The sequence below is a fragment of the Sorex fumeus genome, unplaced genomic scaffold (genome assembly GCF_029834395.1).
Source record: "Sorex fumeus unplaced genomic scaffold, SorFum_2.1 ptg000024l, whole genome shotgun sequence".
Classification (NCBI taxonomy): domain Eukaryota; kingdom Metazoa; phylum Chordata; class Mammalia; order Eulipotyphla; family Soricidae; genus Sorex; species Sorex fumeus.
This window is the reverse complement of record NW_026606081.1, coordinates 55,027,597-55,046,363: the sequence shown is the minus strand read 5'-3', so window position 1 is coordinate 55,046,363 and position 18,767 is coordinate 55,027,597. Positions and strand designations below refer to the sequence as shown.

The 18,767-nt window shown below is 53.7% G+C and overlaps 1 protein-coding gene across 1 annotated transcript in view; it reads left to right on the top strand.

Annotated features, from left to right (window-relative positions):
* The first annotated feature begins 1,064 nt into the window (after positions 1 to 1,064).
* ZNF592 (zinc finger protein 592) overlaps positions 1,065 to 18,767 on the top strand; it is a 37,978-nt gene continuing 20,275 nt past the window's right edge. The window contains 3 exon segments of the mRNA XM_056113793.1: positions 1,065 to 1,291; positions 12,043 to 12,151; positions 18,460 to 18,646. The gene's annotated coding sequence lies outside the window, so the exon portion shown is untranslated.

The window sequence follows — 18,767 nt, the reverse complement described above, 5'->3', positions numbered from 1 at the left end:
GGGTCGTCGGGCCGGGGTCGCGGCGGGGCCTGAGGCGGGGGTCGTCGGGCCGGGGTCGCGGCGGGGTCTGAGGCGGGGGTCGTCGGGCCGGGGTCGCGGCGGGGCCTGAGGCGGGGGTCGTCGGGCCGGGGTCGCGGCGGGGCCTGAGGCGGGGGTCGTCGGGCCGGGGTCGCGGCGGGGCCTGAGGCGGGGGTCGTCGGGCCGGGGTCGCGGCGGGGCCTGAGGCGGGGGTCGCCGGGCCGGGGTCGCGGCGGGGCCCGAGGCGGGGGTCGTCGGGCCGGGGTCGCGGCGGGGCCCGAGGCGGGGGGCGTCGGGCCGGGGTCGCGGCGGGGCCTGAGGCGGGGGGCGTCGGGCCGGGGTCACGGCGGGGCCCGAGGCGGGGTGGGGGGGGCGTCGGCGGGGTCTGAGGCGGGGGTTTTCGGGCGCCGGGTCACGGCGGGCCCTGAGGCGGGTCGCGCGGACCTGAGGCACAGCCCCGGGCGGGGGTCGCCGGGCCTGAGGCGGGGGGCGTCGGCGGGGCCTGAGGCGGGGGGGCGTCGGGTCGGGTCACGGTGAGCCCTGAGGCGGCGGGCCTGAGGCACAGCCCCGGGCGGGGGTCGCGGCGGGCCTGAGGCGGGGGGCGTCGGCGGGGTCGCGGCGGGGCCCGAGGCGGGGGGCGTCGGCGGGGTCGCGGCGGGGCCCGAGGCGGGGGGCGTCGGCGGGGTCGCGGTGAGCCCTGAGGCGGGTCGCGCCGGCCCGAGGCGGGGGTGAGGGGCGGGGGGTCGCGGCCGGCCCGGGGCGGGTCACCCGCGCGGGCCCGGGGCGGGGGGCGGCGGGCGGCGGCGGCGGCGGGGCCGGGGCGGGTCGCGCGGGCCCGAGGCGCGGGTCCCCGCCGCCTTCCGCCGCGCGCCCCGCCCCGCCCGCCCGCCGGCCCCGCCCGCCGCCGCCATGTTGGGCTCCGCAGCCGGGACGCGGCCCCGCCGCCAGGTAAGCGCTGCCCGGGCCGGCCCGACGCGCCGCCGCCGCCTCCCCGGGCCCGGGCGGGCGCGACGCGGCGACCCCGCGGGAGCGGCCGGGCCAGGCCGGGAGCGCGCGGGCGGCGGACACTCGCCCCGCCGGGCCCTGCGCGCTCCGCCCGGCCGGCCCGAGCGCTGACCTCGGAGGCCGCACGGCCGGTGGCCAGCGCCGCGCGGGCGGGTCCTGCAGGCCGCGGGCCCGGGCGGCGCGGACGCCCGCGGAGTCCGCGCGGCGAGCGCACGGGCGGCCCGCGGAGGCGCCGCCGGGGCGAAAGCCCGGAGGGCGGCGGGCGGAGGTGAGCCGGGGAGGGCGCCGGCGCGCCGGGCCGCCCGGGCCCCGGGGCAGGGCCGTCGGGCAGACGGGGAGGGGGCAGCGCGTCTTCCCCAGCTCCGGCGGCCGGAGGGCCGGACGGGCTCGGGCCGGGGTCCGGGCCTGGCCGGGCTGGCCGGGGCCACCGGGAGGGCTTCCCGAAGGAAGTGACGTTTCTGGGCAAGCCCTGCAGGAGGCTGAGGAGTCGAGCATGTGAGGAAGTGAGAGGCCCGCGGGGCCGCAGGGGGCGGCAGGAAGGCCCGGCCGGGGGGCCCGGGAGCCTTGGCGAGTTTCGAGGGTGGGGCGGGACCTCGGCAGGGTCTCCGGCCGCTGCGGGAACGGGCTTTGAGAGAAGCTGCTGTGGCCTCAGGTGTGGGGTGTCCTCACTCCCGGGGGCTCCCGGGCAGGTGCCCGCTTTCAGGGGTTAGGGCCTGGGCCGGGCCCTGGCCGGTGCTTGCCAGGGTTAGAGACCTCCACCCTTCCTGCCGCCCGCTGCTGCTGCTGCTGCTGCTTCTGCGCCTGCAGCCGGCAGCTGCCAGATCTGAGGCTCAGACCCCGCCCGCGGCCACACTCCTGGAATTTGCATCTAGCGTCTCTGATGATTTTGAGTCATTTCACCTCGTTTGTGCCCCATTTTCCTTTTCGAGAAGCTTCAGACTTTGCCCGATGTAGATGCACTTGGAAGTACCTGGCGGCGCGGCAGGGGTTGCCTCCATCCAGATCAAATGAACCCGGGTGTAAACATTGTAGCACTCAGCTTAAGGGTTAGTTGCCACCATTTAGAAATGGAAAACATCCTTGCTGCCTCTGGATCTGACTGTGGTCATGTTGGGTGAGATTGAAAATGCAACTTCATTTTTGAATCTTGTGAGTCAGTCTGTCTCTCTCAGTCTCTCTCTGTCTCTCTCCGTCTCTCTCCGTCTCTCTCTGTCTCTCTCCGTCTCTCTCCGTCTCTCTCTGTCTCTCTCCGTCTCTCTCTGTCTCTCTCCGTCTCTCTGTCTTCCTTCGTCTCTCTCCATCTCTCTCTCTCTGTGTCTCTGTCTCTGACTCTCTCTGTCCCTTTCCATGTGTGTCTCTCTTTCCTTCCCTCCCTCCCACCCTCCCTCCCTCTTCCCTTCTCCCTCCCACCACCAAAAAACCCCCCAACTTATTGCCCAGGCTGGAGCAATAGTACAGCAGGGAGGGCACATGCCTTTCACACAGTCAATTCAGGTTTCATACATGCCCCCCACCCCATATGGTTCCTCTAGGACCACCAGGAGTGATCTGCAAGTGATCTGCCAGGAGTAAGCCCTGGGCACTGCAGAGTGTGACCCCCAAACAAGCAAAATATGTGTATACTAAAAACCTATATACACAATATTGTCCATGCCTTGTTGGGCTTCCCACTTTTTGACACGGGGCTATCTCTTTTGGCTATGGGGTGCATTGTTCCCATCTCCCCCCAAGAGCTTGGGGGGCTCAGAGAGGTCATGTATTTGGGAGAATGAGCCACAATGAAACGTTTCTCTACTCTCCCTGTCCTCTGCTGTACCTGTCACTGCTTCTTTAAATCCCGAGAAAGTAGAGAAGACTTCAGAGACTTGAACTGAGCCTTGGAGAAAGAGTAGCAATTTTATAGTCAAGTCAGACTGAACAAAGAAGATTCTGGTTTGAGAGGGCCATGGGTGACAGCATGGAACCCTAAATGACTTGTCTGGGGCTGAGGCTGGAAAGCCTAGTGGGCACTTCGGAAGACAGGTCAGGGGGTGTGGATTTGACGCTGGCACCTCCAGACTATCAGAAACACGGCAGTAGGCATTGTGCCAGAGAGTGAGGGTTCTCGGCCGCGTCCCCCACATTCCGGTCTGTAAGGCCCAGCGAGATGGGCTCATTAACCAGATTTGGTGGAGACAGATGCTTAAACTCAGGCTCTTAACTGGCCAGGAGACACTTGCGAATGATAGATGTTTCTGTCTTCTGGGATTGGGTCGTCCCCTCCCCCCATCACAGCTGGAGCAGACCAGCAAATGTGCCGGTTGGTTCCTTTGCTTTTCTTGAACGCCATGAAAAACTCCTAGTTTGGTCTGGCCTCTCTAAAAGCTCTTCAGACCGGCACCAGCACTAATTAGTTGTCGATGGGACGAATGCTCTTAGACCGTTTCGGTGGGGTCTGTATCTGGATTTTTTTTTTTTTTTTAGAAAGAAATATTGGAAACGGGTGTTCTTAGAATTGGGTTATTGAAAGCTTGATTAAGGCTTTGAAGTGGTGTGGGGGGTTGTGTGGCTATGGGCTGGTGTATTCCACAGATGTATTGGCAGCTGTGGGAGCAGTCCCAGAAACTCTTGGAGGGGCTATGGGAGACTTTTGGGCTGGAGTCTTCATCCTCCCGCTGCACTGGGGACAGAAGGGACAGTCATGCTGGCTGCTCGCTCAGGGGGTGATTTCCCAGGGGAGTGGTACCAACTAAGCTCTGAGCTGCGTCTGATCTCTATTCCTGCTCCCTAGTGCCTGGGAAGAGCAATGCTCCCACCAGGGTTTTGCACCCATAAAATTTTCCTACAGTGAAAAAAGAAAATCCAAACAGAAGACCAGCCATATTGTGGATTTTTTTTCCTTTTAAAATTCTAATAATAGGGCCAAGGATATGGCTCAGTGGTAGAGCACATGGGGGAGGCCCTGGGTTCAATTCCTGCTACCACCAAAAATAAAATGAAACTCATAATCATGCACGAATATTCATGTTGAAAATTCATATAGAAACTACTGGTATAGCAATACAGATACATGTAAATAGGAAACAAAATTGGCAAATCCTGTGGCCTGAAGCCACTACTAACTAGTTGGTTTTTGTTTTTGAGCTACATCAGCAGTGCTCAGGGCTTACTCCTGGCTCTGTGCTCAGGCATCACTCCTGGCAGTGCTAGGGGGACCATGTGAAGCCAGGGGTCCAACCAGGGTTGGTCATGTGCAAGGCAGGTGCCTTAAGCCCTGTACCCTCTCCCTGGCCCCTTCCATGTCCATTCAGCCTTTTCTTTTCTACAAAAATAGGGCATCCCAAGTGGCAGAGGGTTCTGTGTGCTGATGAGGAGTGGCTACTTGGGCCCAGGTTTGTGTGTGTCCGCGTGTGGGCACCTGGTCCCTGTTCTCCGCACACACACTCCCCGAGTGTGCTGAGTGACAAACCACCAGCGAGACCCTTCCGAGAAGTGCTTCCCGGGCATGGGTGGGGGTGCTATTCCTTGCGTTCTGCAGGGTAGATGTGTGTGTATAAATACTGCATCTGGGCTTGAGGTCCCCCAGGTCTGTCAGTACTGCGGGCCGTCTTCCTCTCTGAAGAGTCCTTCACCTTCTGCTTTCGAGTCAGCAGGGGTTGGATTTGGAGGGGATGGAGGGGATGAGGTTGGTAGGAGCCGGTGAGTGTGCGTGGTTGGCCGGTTGGGGAGAGGAAGGACTGTCAGCTGGGCATAGGGACTCTGGCTTGGCTGGACATCTGTGACAAGAAGTGGAGTCCAGGAATGAGAATGGCCTTCCATTCTGAGGGTCGGAGTAGGTTGGAGGTGGCATTAAGGATCTCCCACAGAAGCTGGTCCTCATTCCAGAGAAGCCTGCGCTCCACCCATGTCCCCTCCACAGGGATCTCCAGCTCAGCAGGGCAGAGTTATCCAGAGTTCACTTGCATCCTTGGCTTATGGAGTGGGGTGGGCTTTAGCCTTTGGCTTCCCCTTAGCACCTGAAAAATAAATAACCGGTATGCCTAGTTTTGTTTTGGAGGTGAATATCCACGCCCATGAGCAATGACTCCAGCTACCCTGAGGGGATGGTATCGTGGCTGCTCTCTAGGGAGATGGCCCAGGTGACTCCTGAATTCAGGGGGTCAGGCCTCCCCCAGGTAGGAGGAACTGATGGTTTCTCTAGGCGGGTCTCTCGAGGAAGAGCTATTTTTCCTGTGCGCCTTGGCCCGGACTCGGCACAGTTGTAAGAAGGGTGCTGGGGCCTGGGCACTGTGGGGGGCGAGGTGGGCCGGGGGGCAGCTGGTGAACTGGGCAGACTGGACTGCAGAGACAGACTGTTTGTGAGACTGAGTCTCAACGTGCTTCTAGGGTGGGAGCTGCCCTTTCCCCGTCCGCCCAGCGCAGGCATTGCCTTGACAAAAGCACACGGGGCCTTGGCAGCCAGAGCAGAACACACGTTTGCTGCAGTTTACAGCATTCTGCTCCTTCCTGCCAATTCGGAGCCATTCCTTTAGCAAGCCAGGAGCAGAGTGAGATCAGAGCGAGATCTTGAGATAGGCACCCCAGTGCCCTGCAGCCTCGGGAACTGGAGGCAGGACTGGGGCATTTCCGGAGGTGGGGGAAGCCTATTGAGGTTCTTTGGGGACTTGGCCCAGTTGGGGTTCTGGTCCTCGGGGAAAGGGTGTTCTCTGCCTTGACCTCGTTAGACAGACTCGTGACCCGAGCTGAACTGGCTGAGCTGGGAGAAGTGGCTTCACTGTGCTGCAGTATTAAGGCCCTGCCCCTTCAAGTCCTTCTCCCCATTAGCAGTTGTGTGATGGGTGCTCTTCTTCCTCTTCTGTAGAGGGGCCCCCCGTTGCCAAACCAGTTGCTTGAGAGAGGCCCACCCTGGGCCTGCCTAGCACTGGTTGCTTGGTGGAGCATGAAAAAGCGTGAACTTTGCCCTGGAGGAGTTCCCCCACTGAAAGCAATTAGAGAGCAATTTTCTTCCAGACCAGAAGTGTCCTACAGGGCTTTGCTCTCAGAGGGTGGTGGGTGGGTCCTTTCTCACAGGTCACCCCTCTGAGATGGCGGGGGTTACCCCTTAGAGTCTTCGCTGGTACCTGCAGTGGATCAAATGTCCTTTGGGGAGGAGGGCCGTGGAGGTGGCTGTGTGATCTCATCTTCCCCTGCTGCTCTTCCCTTGGCATGTACTGTCTCTCCAGGTGCCCGTGCCCTTTTGGGGACCGTCTGCCTGCAAACTCTGAATCCCAGTGCCTCCCACACCACTGCTACGACTCCACTCCTCTGAGTCCACCTTTTTGCATTTCCACACACTTTTAAAATATTTACACCCCCAGGGAGAGGTCAGGCTCCTTGTAGCTCATCGCCAAAGAGGAGCTTTAATTACTGGGAATTAATTAAGTCAACTGAGAGAGAGACTGGGACCCAGGAAGGCACTTGGGAACAAGGGAGTCCTAAGGGACATGCCCTTGCATGGGAGGGGGGGGGTGGAGGGAGGGCACCAGACTTGGATGGCACACAGGTGTCCACATCCTCCCTACGGGGACTCCTGGCCAGGCTGACTACTTCTCCAGGGGGTTTGGAGGCAGATGTGGAACTTGAGTAAAGTGTTAAGGAGTTGGGGAGCTTGTTTTCCCCTCCCCTTCATTATAAAAATCACACACTCAGTTTTAGAGACACCAGAAACAACGCCCTCATGGTTTTATACTAGTGACAGATGGCTGAAGTAGATGGGCTGAGGTCATGCCCGGGACTCAGAGGGTGGACCGTGAGTCTGGGAGTCTGGCATGTGCTAGGCCTTGAGTGTAATCCCGATTACCGCATTACCAGCACCCACCCCGCAACCCCAGCACTGCTGGATGTGGCTCTGGTGGCCCCTGAGCTGTGCTAGGCCCGACCACAGCCAGGAGTATGCTGGAACGTGTTTGGGTGTTTGGCCCAATACCCTGCAGCCTCCTTTTCAGGGCAGGGTCCCTCGCCCTCTGCAGTCCCTCGGCTGCTGGCATTCCTCCTGGAATGCTCCAAGGACCCTCCTCCTTCAGGGCCTTTCTGCTTACTCGCTTCTCTTCCTCAAACCTTCTCGTTTATCTCTATGTGACTTGCTGTCTTGCCTGCTTTAGAGGGGAGAATACCACTCTGACTTCTCTCTCTTGTTTTACGGGCCACACTGGCATGCTCGGGGTCACTCCTGGCTCAGTGCTCAAGAATTACTCCTGTTGGTGATTGGGGAACCCTGTGGGATGGTGCGATGCAACCTGGGTCGACCGTGTCCTGTTGTTCCTCCACTGACTTCCTCTAGCCCTTGTTGAGAAAGGCTGCATGAAACCTGCATCAGTGTAAGTCGGCTTATTTGTGCCACATGGCAGGGCCTTAGCTCCCAGCAGGTGAGCGGGCCTGGGCCACGGCACTGCAAAGGCCCCTTTACTCACTGAGTGGTTTCTGTGGGCATGCAAGGAAGGACTGCCCAGGGAGGATGTGCTTGGTGATGCAGTCCAGGCTGTTCCAGTTCTACAAGCTCTTCTTTCTGTGCTCTGAGGCTGGTGAAAGAGCAGCTGCTGAAACAAAGCATCAGGAGACTGGGTCTGGGCTGAGATGGTGGAACATACGTCCTATGCTGTGCCCAGTGGAGCTTTTGTCGGCCCTGGGGCCAAGTGGGTGGTGTGATGGAGAGTTGTTGGCAGGGACATGGGTCCTGGCATCATGTGCCATGTGGCGAGATAGTGGAGCTGGAAAAAAGAAGGTAGACTGGAGCCCACAATGGCCTTGGGACTTGGCCACCAAGGTCTCAGCGCCCTACCTGCACTGTAGTTCTCTTGCCAAAGGCCTGAAATAAAATTCGGTGGAGCGCAGAGTAATGCCAGTGCTTCACATGAACTCTGGGAGCTGGCAGGGCCTCGGGAGGGAACTGGGAAGAAGGACCCATTTTGGGTCTGTGGGGTTGATGGTTGATGTGCCTGGTGGTGAGTGCAGAGTCCTGTCCCGTCACATCCAGCATCTGGAAGCTACTTGCTGTCCAAGAGGAGCTTTCCAAATTCGTGGGGTTCTCTTGCGCCCACAGACAAAGCAGGATGGTGTCTGAAACCCATCGGCTCCATCACCTTTCAGCTTCATTTTCTGTCTCTGTAGTTTTGTCTGCTTCTGAGAACAAAGTGTCTTGGACTCACAATGCATTTGGATGGGATTAATTGACTGGAAATACTTATTTTCTAAAAGGTTTCTGTTTCATTAGGCTTCTAGCCTGCTTCTTAAAAGACTTTTGGCATGAGATCAGTGAAGAGGTGACTTTGTATAATCAACTTCTTTATGACCCTTTTGGTACAAGTTGTGTTTTGAATTGCTGGTGGCTCTCATATGTCCACGTGCCCAGCACAATTCTAGGCACTGGAAAGATTACTGGGATAAAATAAATAGGAATCTTATCTTGGGTGGGGGCATGGCAGAGCACATGCTTTGCATGTATGAACACTGTGCGCACACACACAGAAACCCTAACCGAAGGGGAAAACACACCAGCCAACAATAACCCTTATCCTCCTTCGTGGAGCTCATGTTCTAGGGGAGGGGCTGGTTCAGAGCATAAACAAGTGGTGAGAGGTGGTGGGAAGAACTGTGGAGAAAACAAAGCAGGGATGGAGGATGGAACGCAGACTTCCTATTTTAAATACAGAAAAGAAAAATCTGATGAATGAAGGCATTTGAGCAGAGTTCTGAGACCCTGTGGATATCTCCTGAGAGGAGAGAGAACAGGGTCGTAAGGAAGTTGGTGTGACTAGTGCTAGGGCCAGGAAGGGCTGGAGAGCCCCAGGGCGGGGGGGGGGGGGTGTTGGGGGGGGGGGGGAAACCTGGGCTTCCCTTGAGGTGGGAGGCAGTGACCAGTGTGGAGTAGTGATGGACACCCCCTCCTGTGAGGCTTGTTCTGCTGTGGTTGGGGGCTGTCACGACTCTGAGCTGGGAGTCCTTTCCAGTCCCTCTGCCAGCACCCCCACAGCTCCAGGGCCAGTGGGAGCGCAGGTGGGATTCAGGGCACTCAGCACCCTTATTCTCTAGCTCCCAGGTGGGAGTAACTGTTTCATAGCCCTGGGCCCACCCCGCCTTGGCCACAGAGGGCCCCTAGTGTGCAGTGTTTTTAAGCTTTTGAGGTGATTTTCGAGGCTGACGGCCCCTGGGTCAACCCTGGAGGGAGTTTAGTCTCAAGACGTGTGTCTCCCACCCCCAGTTGGCAGCTGGTGCTTGGAACATCTGAAAGAGGAAAATGCCTGGTCCTGCCCCTAAAGGCTCTGGGTTGGCTGCTCTGGGGTGGGGTCAGGTTTTGTATGGCTCCCCAGGAGTTTCTCACATGAAGCCAGGACTCTTGCGCCATTCTGGCACCAGCACCATGCTCTGGGGCAGTGTTCTTAACCTTTTCCCCACTCTGGCTCCCTTCCCACCTTGTCTCCTTCCTGTGGCCCCTTCGCACATCCTGGGATCCACAGTGGGCTGAATGTTCCAGTTGAGGCATGATTAAGCTGAGAACAGTTTTCCCTATGATCCCAAAGTAGAATGTTCTTGTCTGGTTATTTTGGGAGCCTGGGAATGTTCAATTACAATTTGTTTACATGGTAAACATTTTTGTTTTAGGGCCACACCTAGTGTTGCTCAGGGCTTATTCCTGGCTCTGCTGTCAGGGATCATTCCTTGCTCCGGACCATAGGTATTGCCAGGGATTCAACCTGGACTGACTGCACGCAAAGGAGGCACCTTGTTCACGGTACAACAGAGAGATCTCTGTTGATGTTTGACCTGTGGCAAACGTTTCAGATGTTCTAAGATACACTAAGATACACTTCCCTATCCTCCCAAAACCTACCAAGTCATACCAGGTAGGAACTTACCTGTGGGTGCTGACTTATGGGGAACAGGGAAAACCTGTGTCCAGTTTGGAGAATCTGAATGGGTGATCGAGTCGCTGACTTAAGCCCCTCTAGGAAGGCTAAGGCTGGGTCCAGGACTCTGCCGGGAAGTATGGGAACCATTCACAGTTACTACAAATCTTTGTGACTTTCATACTTTATCTCCTTTGATGAGCTCACCTCGCTGGCCTCAGTTTCCTTGCTTGTCGTGGTTCAGGTTCAAAGGTTTCTTAGAATCTCTTCAGCTCTGGTATTTCCTAATCTTTCTGAGGTTGGAAGAACCTCTCATCTAGAACATTGTTCTCGGTGTTTTTCTGACTTAGCTCTTATAACACCCTACCATGAGACACATTTAGGCCAGGCCAGCAGGGACTGCCCTAATACCCACAGAAGGGGAAACATATGCCATGGGAAACTGAGGTGTTGGGCAGTGTGACCTCCTTGTTCAGAGTTCCAGAGGGAAAGGTTCCCAGGCCTTCCAGGCACGTGGAGGCCAGGTGAGGCTCTGCCACTCACTGGCCAATCCTTTGGGGCACGGGACTGGTTTTATAGATGGAAGAGCTCTTGTAAATCCAAGCATATAAGTCAGGTGGGAGAGCAACCAGCTGGGTGCAGAGCCTGCCTGCCCATTTCTGCAGACTGCCTGCCACTGGGTCCAAGAGTCTCTGCGTGCCTTGGCGAATGCACTGACTGCAGACACCAGGCTTGCTGGGGCCCAGTCAACAGAGGTGCCCAGCCCCATCTCTGACTTCCCTCCTCCTCCACATAGCACACTGCCTGCTTGTTAGTTTATGTTTTGAAGTGGGAAGGTCTAAACAAAAGGAAAAGCTTCAGGAAACATTTTCCCTATCTCCTTTCTGTACAATTTGGATGCATTCCACAGCCTGAGCTAAGTTAGGGATTCATTACAGTCCTGGGCACTTTAATAAGTAGGAGGTAAGGTCTGGAGAGATAGCACACTGGGTAAGGCATGTGCTTTATTTGCAGGCAGCATGGGTTCAATCCCTCCTTGCCACCACATTTGGTCCCTGAGCACAACCAGGAATGATTCCAGAGCACAGGGTGAGGAATAAGCCCTGGGCACTCTTAGGGGTGGCGCTAAAACCAACCAACCAACCAACCAACCAACCAACCAACCAAGTTTTAAAAAAATTTAAGAAAATAGGAAGTAAAGTGTGCAATCCACTGAGATTTGTGGCAAATACTTAATGAATCCATGTACTTGCTCTGGGGTTTGGGATGTATCTCAAAGAGTAGGGGACATTATTGCTTGTGGGAGCCCCAGGTTTAATCCTCAGTGCTAACATGGTCCTCTGAGCACTGAGCTGGGAGTAGAGACTGAGAAACACTATCTCTGTCCCCATACACATATATTTTTGCTATGCTTATTGTAGTGTTGTAGGCACTTTATAAATGGGAACTCATTTAATTATTTTGTTGTTGGTATTTTGTTTTGGGGCCACACCCGGCAATGTTCAGGGGTTACTCCTGATTCCACACTCAGCAACTACTCCTGGCAAGTTTGGGGGACTGTATGGGGTGCTGGGGATTGAACCTGGATTGGCAGCATGCTAGGCAAGCATTTTACTCTCTGTACTGTCTTTCCAACCCTTGTTTAATCATTGAAATACTGCACTTGACACACAGGGAAACAGGCAGAAATGAAGAGAATAGCCCAAAGTCACATGACTAGCAGGGGGTAGTATCAGGATTTGAACTTAGCCTGAGTGTGTGCTGCACCACCGCTCAGTGAGAGCAAAAGAGGAGGGTGTCTGGCCTGTGAAGAGTTTGGTCTTGGATGACCTTTAGAACTGCTTTGAGTGTATGCCTGGAGGTTTTTCTCAGGGCCTGAATTACATTTTTGTTGTTCTTATGTGGTGATGGTATTTGGGGACAGTATCTGGTGGTGTTGGAATGGGGGGGGTAGGTTGGGTGTGTAGGTCCAGTGTGGAACTCAGAGTCCCACGCATCTGAGGCCACTCGGGATCCCTGCCTGGACCTGTGCTTTTAAAGCTTTGCTCTGTTTCTCGTCTTCCTCCTCTGCCTGCAACACCGTCACCACCGTCTCCTCTACTGCCTGAGTTAGTATTTGCCTTCAGACTCTACAGTCATTCTCTTTTCCTTTCCCTAGGTGGTATCTGAAAACTAGACAATGTGCCTCAGTAGAAGTTGTTGCTTTCTCCATCGCCCAGCACCCATAGCAGTGCCCGCCACACCCTTGTCTTGAGAACCTCATGAGGGTATGTCTTGGCAGCCTGGAGGGACTGATAGTTGGGGGCTAAGGGAACTTTTATTTTTTTTAATTAAAAAATAGTTTTAATTTTAAAAATAAGTTTTTAGTTTTATAAAATTTTTTCACAGTATTTGATTGCATTTAATATTTGAACACCAATCCCACCATCATTACACCTTCCCACCACCATATTTCGGATAGTTCCATCCCGTATCCCAAACCCTGTCCCCAAAGCAGAGCTGGAATAATTTATTTTGTATTGCTTGTTATAAATAATCCACTAAAAATGATCCAAAAAAAGATTTCTTAGAGGAAAGTGTGTGAAGATTGTTGTATTTCACCCAGGAGCCATTAAGCCCTTCTGTAAGAGATTAGTAACGTTGTTAAAGGTTGAGTAAGGGAATTTTTAATATTTCTTGGTAACTGTTTAAAGGTGTGGTAAAATATCCATGACAAAGTCAAATGTGGTGTCCATTTTATTTAGTTATCTATTTATTGTTTTGGGCCACACCCAGTGGTGTTCAGGGGTCACTCCTTGCTCTGAGCCCAGGAATCACTCTTTGCAGGGCTCGGGGGATCATATGGTTCTAGCCCTGCTTGGCTGCATGCAAGACAAGCAGCCTGCCCACTGTCCTATCACTCTGGCTCCCCATGGTAACCATTTTTAGTATAATTGTGAGCGTGTTTTTTGACCAACACCACCATCCATCTTGAGACCTCTTCATCACTCCAAATTGAAAGTGTCCATAAAAACAACAGCTCCCCCACCCTCCCTTTCCCTAACCCCAGTGTACTCAGTTTTACTTTCTCTTGCTTTGAGTTTGACTACCCTAGGAACCTCCTGTAAGTAGAATCATACATTATTTGTTATTTTGCATCTGACTTTTCACTGAACATAATGTCTTCAGTATTCATGCATGTTGTACCAACTATAAAAATCGTATTCCCTTGTTTTCCTTATGCTGGGACTCAAAACTGGGGTCTGACACATGGAAGTGCTCTGTTACTGAGCCATGTCCCTAGCTCTTTATCACATGTCTTTCTACATTCTGGTGTTTTTTTTTTTTTGGCCTTTTTTGGGCCACACCCAAAAAGGGGTTTCTCCTGGCTCTGTGCTCAGGAATTACTCCTAGCAGTGCTCGGGGGACCCTGTGGGATGCTGGGGGTCAAACCCAGTTGGCCACATGCAAGGCAGTTGCCCTCCATACTGTGCTATCAGGCTGAAGCGATAGCACAGCGGCAGGGCGTTTGCCTTACAAGCGGCCAACATGGCCGACCTGAGTTCGTTCCTCCGCCCCTCTCAGAGAGCCCGGCAAGTTACCGAGAGTATCTCGCCCGCACGGCAGAGCCTGGCAAGCCACCCGTGATGTATTCGATATGCCAGACACAGTAACAACAAAGTCTCCGATGGAGATGTTACTGGGCCCGCTTGAGCAAATCAATGAAAAATGGGAGGACAGTGACAGTGACTGTGCTATCACTCCAGGCCTACAACTTGTCTTTATTTTTTATTTTATTTTTATAAAAGTGGTTCACAATATTTGATTACATTTAATATTTGAACACCAACCCTACCACCGTTACACCTTCCCACTACCATATTTTGGATGTTTCCATCCTGAACCCCAACCCCTGTTCCAAAGAATAATTGAAATAATTTAGTTTGTATTGTTTGTTTTGAATAAGTAAAGTAAAAAGTAAAGTAAAGGCCCTCCCATTGATCATCGATTTGCTCGAGCGGGCCCAGTAACGTCTCCATTGGAGACTTTGTTGTTACTGTGTCTGGCATATCGAATACGTCACGGGGAGCTTGCCAGGCTCTGCCGTGCGGGCGAGATACACTCGGTAGCTTGCCGGGCTCTCCGAGAGGGGCGGAGGAATTGAACTCGGGTTGGCCAAGTTGGCTGCGTGCAAGGCAAACGCCCTACCGCTGTGCTATCGCTCTGAAAATGCGCCAAAAAACTTTCCTTCGAGGAGAGGGTCTGATGATTGTTGTATTTCACTCAGGGGTCATTAAGCCCTTCTTTAAGAGATTATGCTGTTAACAGTTGAGCCCTGTGTGCATATGAATATACAGATGTGTGTGTGTGTGTGTGTGTGTATATCTGTGTGTGTGTGTGTATATATATATATATATATATATATATATATATATGTAAAGGTAAAGGTAAAGGCCCTCCCGTTGATCGTCGATTTGCTTGAGCGGGCCCAGTAACGTCTCCATTGGAGACTTTTGTTGTTACTGTGTTTGGCATATTGAATACTCTAGGTAGCTTGCCAGGCTCTCCGAGAGGGGCGGAGGAATCGAACTCGGGTCGGCCATGTTGGCCGCTTGTAAGGCGAATGCCCTACCGCTGTGCTATCGCTCCATATGTATCTATAAAAATATATTTCCCTCTAAGATTGGGGAAATTCTACTTTAAACCCTACCAAATCTACTCTTGGAGTGTGAGTTGGTATAAGGTATGAGATATCCAGGAATAGATTCACTCATGGGTGGGATTTGGCCTGAGCTTGTGGAGAATGCCAGTGAGCTTGGCGGTGGTTGAGTTCTGGAGGTTTTCCGATGCTGGGACTAGTTCCCTTGGGGCAGGGAGGGACCTCTCCCACTCCCTTCCAGGGTGTCTGAATGAAGCAGCCTGGCGCAGGGTCTGGTGGCATGGCTATGCAGTGTTGTTTCATGCTCTTTTTTCAAGAGAGAAGGACAGTGAGTCTGTGGATCATACCACATGTCTTTTTACAATATATTTTTGGGCGTGGGGGTGGTTTGGCCACTGCTCAGGGCTTTCGTCTGGCTCTGCACTCAGGGATCACACCTGGCATTGCATGGATTGAGCTGGCATCTGCCTCAAGGGATGCTTCAATCCCTCTACTATCTGTTTGGCCCCTAAAAAGATCTTTCAATATACTCTGGAGGTCAAAGGGCACAGATGACTAGTTCTATGAGTACATCCTCATTCCCACAGATAGCTGGCTGGTTCTCTGGGCACGTCTCTTGGATTCCAGGGACGGACAGGGGGTGTGTGTGGAACTCACACACGGTCTATGCCAGGTTGTAAAAAGGCCACCCGTTGGGGCCTGCTCTCAAGAAAGGCTGACGGCCCTCGGGTCCAACAGTAGAGGAAGGAAGGAAGAGGGGGTGCGGCCCAGGGGAGATGGGCTTCCTGGTCTGCTGGCTCTGAAGCTTCTCTGGGGAAGACCCTGGGGGTCTGCACATTCCCTAGGTCAGTGAGTGTAGCTGGTGGCACCTATGGCACCCGCCTGGGGAATGACCCTTGGGAAGTCACCACTTTCTCCCTGGGGCCCTCCCTCCTCTGAGGCAGCTGCTGGCTTCTTGCTTATGCCTGCGGCTGCCAACCACCACAGGCTTTGGCTTCTGTCGGGTTCTTGGGTGGGACATGCTCTGGGGATGGCCTGGGAGTGGGCGGCTGCCGCCTATTTCCCTGTAGTCACCATTTGCTCAGAGGAAAGGGGAAGGGGAGTGAGACTACATAGGGTCACTTTTATCTCCTCTTGAAAGTCCCTGTCAGCTTTGTTACCTTTTCCTGTATCCACTTGTATCTGCTTCCTGGTGTTAGAGTCCTAGGATCCCAACTCCCTCCACTTCCAGCCCCTACCCCTGAGTTTTCTTCTTCTTGATTTTCATTCTTAGAAAAAGTGTGCCCACCCCATTGGGCCGAGAGTCACATGACAGACAGTACCCACCCAGTCAGTGGCCTCTTGGAGACCTCTTTTTTTTTTTTTTTTTTCTTGGAGACCTCTTGTGGCCTCTGTTTCCCTGTGATGCTGCGCACCAGGACTCCATCCTTGGAAAGATGATCATGGGGATCTTGCCACAAGGCATTTTCGATGGGTAAAATAGTGACTGGATTAGCACCCCTGGGAGCCCAGAATGTATTGATGATGACTTGCTCCATCACTTGAACCCTCTCCCACTGGCCAAGTCCCGTTGCCACGGAAACCTCTGTTTTTAAAAACCTTTTGAAAAGCTAAATGCAAACAGCCTAGTCAGTTGGTCAGATGCCTTACTGGTACTGAACTTGCATAGGTGTCTGTGGCTATCCTGGGGAGTGGGAGGTGTGGGGCCCCATTTGGCGGGGCTCTAGGGGCCTTATGTGGTGCTGGGAGTTGAAATTGCATTGGCCCCATGCAAGGCCAGCTCCTGGTTCTCTGTGTGGTCACGCTGGCTCCAACATCCATTTTTAAACTCCCGACCATTCTGTCGGCAATTGAAGCCGAATGACTTCACTGTGTGAGCCAGTATGTTAGGGAGTGGGATGAGAATGGGAGGAAGAGTTGATCCACAGGGGGTGAAACATCCATTCCTCTGTGTTCCCCTAGTCCTTGGCTCTCAGTGGCCTTCGCAGGATGCAGGCTTGTGGTCTCTGCCCAGTGCTTTTTCAGCCATCCTGCTTTCGCTTCCATCTGACAAGTCTGCCTCATGCCGTGCTGGTTTGTCTCAGTGTGGACCAAATAGAAATCGACTCTCTGACTGTTTTTGGACTGCCTCTGCCTGCTTCCTGTCCTGTTACTGAACTTCTACAAATCTGCTGTTGCTGAATTCAGCCCTGGTCAGAGAGTAAAAACCCACATTCAGTGTTACATGAAATGTGGACCCTTTCAAAGAGCAGGGCTGAAATCTCCCGTTTAGTGATGTTTCCTTGTTCTTAGTTTCTGGGGACCTTCTGACTCATAGGCTAGGATTGGTGTGGGCAAGGCACCTCTCCCTGCCTAACATAGCTACTGATGAAGGGCTCATCTTTGGTTTGTTCAGTTTTTATGTCAAACTTCAAATAGCCACCCTCCCCTCCTGTTTTGAGGTTTAATGAACCTGCACAATTTTGCATGTCCCTTTCCCCCTAAATCTTCATTTGACTAGGAAATACAGTTTGGTTTTGTGTTTTTATCAGAAAAAACCCTTCCCTCTGTAACTTCAATCTTGGCTCTTCCAATTCTGGCCCTTCTTAAAGGATGCAAACTAAACAGAACTTCTAGTCTCTGGACACTTGAGTGGTTGAGGGTTACTCATTTTATTCATGGTAAGGTCCAGGGTCTTCCACATCATCCGTGAAGACTGCAAGGTGATATCTTGTGTTCTGAGCAGTTTAGCTTGGACCCTGGTGTTGTAAGCGTTTATTGGCAGGTTCTTCCCAGGTGCTTTTCCTGATGCTCCTTGGCTAATGCTTTCACAGTCTTGCGAGACCTTGTCTCTTAATTTTCCCATTTTGATTTATGGAATAGCTCTAAGGCCATTTGTAGTCTTAAAGGTTTCACATTGTAGCTCCAACCAGTATTTATCAAGGGTTTACTTTATGAAAATGGCAGCATTAAGGGGGGGGGGGGCAAAGAAACCTGTTTTCAAGAAGCTTATAGCTCAGAGCTGTACAGAAGTACTGGGCTACCAAAGCATTTGGAACAAGACACCCTTGTTGAAAATCAAGTTTTCATGGACCTTGATTTAGTAATAGTGTTTTTAGTTATTGGTCATTGAGAAAACATCTATGGATATAAAATTGGGCTCCCTCATAGTATGGGAACTAGCATTCTAGGTAACTTAGGAACACTTTACGTTCCAGAACTGGTCAGTGGTCTAGAAAACTACTATTTTTGGTTTCCCATACATGGCAGTCATGGGCACACACACATCTTAACATTTGCCCAAGTTTTATGGAAATTGCCTTTTTAATAATCCTTGGCACATCTTTGGCATTTATGGCCAAGCAGGACTGGTGGATGCCTCAGAGTGCTGGCGCACATGCTTTGTGCACGGAGCCCTGAGCACAGCCAGGGGTGGCCCAAAGAAAGAGAAATTCAGCCTCTCTAGGGGTTCAGAGTCAGCTCTGTGGCAGAGGCGTGAGGGCCTTGAGTCTAGTGAGGCTGTGAGGTCAGTCCCTGATTTCAGTCACTCTGCTCTCTGGAGCCCCTGGGCCACAACAGGACAGCAGGTGGGGCGCTTTCCTGATACCCCGGAAGGTCCCTTGAGCCTGCCAGGAATGACCCCTGAGTGCAGAATCAGGAGCAAGTCCTGAGCACCACTGTGATTAGTGTCCCACCCCCACCCCAAAAATAAAAAGTTCAGCTTGCAGAGAATCACTGCAGCGAAATGTGTGTGGTCTCTGTCATTGCAGCAACAGCGATGGCAGAGGGAAGAGAAGAGGAATCGATTTTTCAAGAATGACTAAGCCCACAGTGGCTCTGCGTAGGAGTTCCATTTGATCTTGTGACACCCCCCTCCCCCCCCCCCCCCCCCCCCCCGAGAGTTCTCCAATCAGGTCTGCCGGGAACCTTTAAACTTACTTCATTTTCTCTTTTTAGTTTTCAGGTCTTCCATGAAGAAAGTCTTGGCCTAAGAGAGGATGTAGCACCCGCCTGTGACCTGGAGTTGTTCTTCACCCCTGAGAGCTGTGTGCCGACGGCGGCATGCTTCCTGCCTTGCCCCTGTGAGGAGGCGACCCGCTGCCAGCCGGCACTGCCTGTTGACTAGGCCACTCCAGTGCACTGGGTAAGCTTCCCGTGCCGTCCTCACGCTCCACAGGGGACCAAGCTGCCTCTCAGGCCCCCCGACGGGCCACCCCGGGCTCGGGGTTCCAAGCATCATCCCAGGCAGCCCAGGCTTTGCTGTC